The sequence below is a fragment of the Melospiza georgiana genome, chromosome 6 (genome assembly GCF_028018845.1).
Source record: "Melospiza georgiana isolate bMelGeo1 chromosome 6, bMelGeo1.pri, whole genome shotgun sequence".
Classification (NCBI taxonomy): Eukaryota; Metazoa; Chordata; class Aves; order Passeriformes; family Passerellidae; genus Melospiza; species Melospiza georgiana.
In genome coordinates, this window is record NC_080435.1 from 18,056,434 (window position 1) to 18,062,433 (window position 6,000).

Consider the following 6,000-nt stretch of genomic DNA (forward strand, 5'->3'; position numbering starts at 1 on the left):
CTGGCCAACATCTGCATCTCATTCTCATGTTCCTCAGCACTTACAGTAATTGTCTTGGGCTATTAATGTGTGCAACCCTTTCCCAGTCAGGAACACAGGCTGGAATTTTGGTGGATGAAATGGCCGAGGGCAAATAAGCAGTTAGGTTTATCCCAATTATTATCCCAATGAACAGCCTTGATAAGGAGTTTTTCAACAGCCCTATTTATTCTTTCTAATGGAATAAAATCAGGGAAAACAGTCTCAGTTTATGTTCAACTAAATTGCAAAGTCCCTTGTATGATCCAAAATACTTAGGATGATAAACTTCTCTCAATTTTTGCAGGATCTGGTTAAAACTTAACAGACTTAATTCAGAAAATCTGGAGATCATAGATTTTAATGATCAAATTACTCAATCACAATGAAATATCTTTTATTCAAACATCAGGAAATCCACACTTGATTGCAGACTTAGTTAATTCCAGTAGAATAGCTGCAGCTGTTGGAAAACCAAAGGCTAAGTGCTGGAGAAGGAAAAAGAAATCCCCCCAAATCCACCCACCCACCCAAAAAGAAATGCAAGACTTTTTCCACGTGTTGAGAGATCATGCAGGGAAAGGGCTTTTGGAAGAACCTTTAGGTACAAGATACCTCTTTTGTGGAGTGTTACTGTAGAAACTAGAAAGTTCTTCTGGTTCTGACAACTACAATATGGGTTGAAAGAAAAAAGTGAGGGAAAGTTAGTTTATTTGATCTTATTTGTCTCAGCTTCTCCTGTGAGCAGAACCCCCCTAACACTGCTGTGACTTTGTATAACACCAGCTACAGGAGGGAAGCAGCAGATATCCTAGCAGCTTTAGATTGTTTTAAGGAAAAAAGGTCTTATTTCAGGGAAAATGAATAAGTATGAATATTCCCATAATGTTATTGTGCTGAGCTGCAATAATCTGTACTAAGAATGGCACCACTTCCCTTCTTCTGCGTATATGACTGTGAATGTGTAATAGTTCCTAAAAGATTAATGGCTCTTTTATTCTATGATAGATGGTTTAATGTTCATTTGCTGTACTAGCAATTCATCAGTTATTTAAGGTGGCCCCTCTAAAATTACAAAATTATGGGAAAATTATTATAACTCTTAGAAATCACCAGCTGCTCCCACCCCTCCGTGGGGAATGCTGCTAAGTTGGTCATTAGGTTGTTCTTGGTGCAGCCCACGGCTGAGGGCAGGGGCTGCTGGCATCCCTCATGATGCCAGGGACAGGGCTGCCACCCCTGCAGACCCTCAGCTGCCCTGGGGACTCCCTGCTCACCACTCACCATTCCTTCTGTCCCCTCTTCACCTTGTCCTCCCACAGGGCAGCAACAGCAGCGGAACGAGGGACAAACACAGCATTCCATCCCTTCAGAGGGCCTCCAGTCCCTCTCTAGCAGATTATTTTGGGGTTATTGTGACCTGAGGGGAAGCAGGGAGCGTTTGCAGCATTTAGTGCATCACATCTGCTGAGGATGTCGGTGCTGGGTGGCCGGAGCTGTGGGTAGCCCCCTGGGAGAGGCTGCAGAGGGATTGTGTCACTGGGAAGGGATTGGGTCAGAGGAGCACAGAGCAAACACTGTGACTTCCAGGGTGATGCTGGAAGCAAAAATGCCTTCAAAAAGACCTCAGGATGGTGACAGGAAAACATTTTATATTCCTTCTGTAATTCAGTAGTCAAAAGACACGAACAGTCCAAGAAAATTTGATGATTCAACTTAGAACTTTAGATTTTGACCCAGTTTCCGTTTTTTCCTACTTCAGCCTTCTCTGCTGAGGAATTTATTTTGAATGTATCTGTGCACCCCCAGTAGGGTCCCCATGCTACCAATGCTGCAGTGTGGACAGAAGAACTGTGGGTTCTGTCCTTTGGGTTCTACCACACAAGTGGTTCTTGTTGGACTGATGATAGCAAGGACCTGATGGGCCAAGTGCCCCCCAGCTGAGACCACTGTATTGGTCTTTTCTGTCTTTCTTGCAGTAGAAACAAAAGACAAAGGTTTTGAGCATATTCTTATGTTTTCCTCCCAATGTGCTCTATTGTTTAATGGGGAAAAAAACAAATAGAAGGTCTCTGGTGTAACTGAGCAACCTCAGCAGGCACAGGGTGTTTGGAAAGTGCTGTGATGAAGAATGTAAAAGAGCTCACTAGCACTGTCTGTTCATAATTTGGGTGAGTGGAGTTAAAAAAATATATATTTTATATTTTTTGGTCAACACTTCATGGTATAAAGGATAGCAAATATTTTAAATTAACTAGTAATTTTATTTTTTTTTTTTGAGATACCAGGTTGCTTCACTGAAGTTCTGAGTATATCCTGGTGTCAAGGGAAGAGGACAGTTCCTTCAGCATTTGGCAGTAAGTGCACAGGATTTTTCTAGACAAAATCCTAGGATTCCTATGAGATGTTAGGTGCCTCAGACAATGATTCGTAAAGCTGCCTTCCTTCATTAATGCCTCCCTGAAGATCTTTAGCCTGATCATGCCTAGAGACAGTTCTTCTGCAATGTTTTGATTCTTGTACTGCAAGGAGTTTGTTATTGAATTGCAAACAGGACATATCAGACAATATGCAGCCTTAAGATGCCCGTAAAAGTCTCAGGCTGGGGAGAACTTCAAATTGGTTCAGTTGTTTATTCATTTTTAATGGGGTAAAGTAGTGGATTTCCACAACAATAAGACCAGGCATGGCAGTCTGCGTTCCCTTATACCCCAAACTTCAAAGACAGTGGGGTTCTGAAATGAACATAAAGCATTCTGAAATAATGAGAATAAAAATAATGTTCTTCTTCTTTTCTGAAACTGTTATTCCCAAGTGAGGGATAAAAGTAAGCATTAAATGACTCATACAGACAACCCTCACATTTCCTACCTTTTCTTAAATCTTTGTGCAAAACCTGCTGCATTTGGAATCTCAGAATAAGCATTAAATCTTCCTAAAGTTTTCAAATTTTCTGCCTAGATATTTGCTTATCTTCTCTCTCACATTTGCTTTTAATGTCTGAACACTTAAAATTCAGGCATGCTTTCCACCTCTCCTCATTTACCTCCAACAGCTTAACCTGCAATTCATTGTGAGGATTGCACCTATGAGTAAAACAGGATCAGACCTTAATTTGATCTGCTATTTATCCGTTGTGTTAATTGTAGCCACAGGGTTGTATTAAGAAAGTCAAAAAGTACCACTTGTAACTACAGAGTGGCTCTCACCTTTTAAATGGAAAAACACTCGTTTTCTAGAAAAAATAGGGAAAAAGTGGTTATGAGCTAAATGAAGAAGGCAGAAGGGTTTCTGTTTTTCCATTTTTAATGTAATTAATATAATATTGGCACCCAAAATGTAGCTGTCTGGGTGCAAGCCTGCTCCTAGCTTTTACTGCTGCTGGTGGGAACAGATGCATAATTTCTCACACTTTTGTTTGTTTGTTTTTTTTTAAGCTGCAAATGGGGTTCTTGTTAGGCTAATGGATCTTGGGATTTTTACTTCACAATAATCAGGAATTTCATCTGCTTGTATTTCTGAATGATGGATTCTTCATATGCTCGGGAGTTTTTGGGTTTATTTTCTCAAGGAAGAAGGCAATAGTTTACAGTATAAATTATTGAAAAAAGATTGAAATCTTGTTGGGAGAAATTCTAGTCCTATCAAGCCACCACAGTGGTAAATTCCTGGTGGCCAGTTAGGCTTTGACTGAGGAATATGTGTTATCTTTCATAGTGGCCACTGAAAATAAGGCACCAAGCCTGAGAATAGTAAATTAAAGGAAAAAATCACACCTCAAATGTCTTTCAGAGCAGACTTGAAAATGGAGGTATATAAATTTTATATTTAGAAGGTATAGGTTTAGAAGTACCTAATAGGTTTAGAAATACCTAATTCTCTTAGGCCCCTCTGAAACTCTCGAGATGCTTGAACTTTATGGAAAATGGACAATAAACACTTTCAGTTCTCAGCTTTGGGGAGCAGTGTTCCTCAGCTGGCAATGCTCCTGCTCCCTCTCTCTGAGAACAAAGCAGGCTGAAGTCTAGGACTCTCTGTGACATCTGAAGTAGAGCTCCTGGAGGGGAATTATTGCCCCAAAATGCTGATCTGAACACATTGGATGCTTTGTGAAGGCGTTTGCTGGTGAGCAGCACCTTTCACCTGTTTATTTTCCCTTTCTTGTGGTCTGGGTGAGTTTTGACATTACTACAGGGGCAAGATATGTAGAGCCTAGAGAGAAATAAGTGCAGCCAGATTTCCTTGAGTCAGTGCCATGGGAAGGCAGTTTTCCTGGGTGCTGCAGCATCCATTAAGGAGAAAAAGGGTTGAGAAGAGACAGGGTGGCAATCTACAGAAAAAAAGGTGGTAAAATTGGAGGTTATCTCAGTTTGCCTGCTTTGGTTTGTGTGATGTGAATGCAATGGATGCTTGATATAATTATGCCCTTCTTGCCATGTCTTGTGCCAAAGCAGTATCTCTCAAAGGTCTCTGATGGCATTTCATGGGAACTTTCCTGGGTGTGGAAGTTCTGTTTCTCAAACATAATGTGGTAATTTCTTAAGCTGAGAAATAAGTGGAGAAGAGGGTTGCAGTTACCATTAACTCTCATACCAAACTGGGTAAAGATACACTTAAAGAAAATGCAGTTCCAGTCCCCTGGAACTGTCAAAGGACAGATGTTAATGGCCATTTTAAATAACACTGAGTTTCCATACCCTTCCTACTGGCCAAAAAAGGCCCTGACATCAAGGATGTGCTATGTCTAGCGCTTGTTTTTGAACCTAAGTGCTGAGAAGCCTGTCTGGCACTGCATTATATAATGTGCCATTCCAGACTGCAGGCCACACAATGTGTATGTTGTACTAAAGGGCCCTGAAAGGGTACGTGTGGGTTTCCCTTTTAAGTATCACCTGCAGGTAAGTGCTGTTTCTGGAGCCACGCTCCTGTGGCGGCACACAGCCGTGGGTGCTGCACAATGCCAGGCTGTTTTCTGCGTGACAGTGACAGGGTCACCCTTGCTACCCTGCATGTGGTTGAGCTGATTCTTGATTAGAGATCAGAAGGGGATTTTTGGCAAGGGTGTAACAGCAGAAATCTGAAGAAAGCTTGTGTTTTGGAGACTTGGCTTTATTGTGACTCTAACTGTACTTTACTTGTCTTGTTTTGGACCGTGTTCTCTCCCTGCATTTACCTAACAACAATAAAAACTTTTGTGATGTCCTGTACTCTGACTCAGTCAATGGGATGAGGGAGTCTCCATCTGCTGTTGTTCGTATTTAGAATTTATGGTCACATTGCCATAAAATTACGGGGTGCTAATAAATTGAGTGACAATCAAGAGACATGTGACTACAAAGAGGAGACAAAAATTAATGGTTATTCCTTAACTCTGCCTACTCTTTCTATTCTGCATTCTGTTTTGCTGGATGGTTCAATTTGGACTGATATTTTTAATGCTTATAACCTAAAGGTATGTTTTTGTTTGGGTTTATTTATTTTTTTTTTAATTTTTGTTTTTTTTATTCCTTAAGGAAGAAAATTGATTCCTTATGTTCCATACATTAAGTTTCTTTAACATTTTTTTCAACATGCATAAAATTATAGATCTCTGGAGAGAATGAAATACCACAGTATTATACTGTACCCAAACTCTTTATTTCTCCCCTCTGCTGCCAAACCTTCAAAAAATCACAACATAGCATTAATACATTTATGGGTACTGGTTTTCCATGTTTGGTACAAAATAAAAGTATAATGAGTGCCCAAGCACAAAAATATGTGATGTCAGTTTGAGGGGGATAGATGCATTTCTGGGGAATAAACCTTTGAATCTGCTGCCCACAAAGAGTCAGGGTGGAGGAGAGATTTGGTGTGTGAGGACCAATTTTAACAGTGCCATTCCGTGTGTGGCTAAGGAACTACACTGCAGGTTCTAGATACTGAACCAGCACCCTTGAGAAAATTGAAAAGATGCCATCAAATTTTATAATAGAAGCAGAT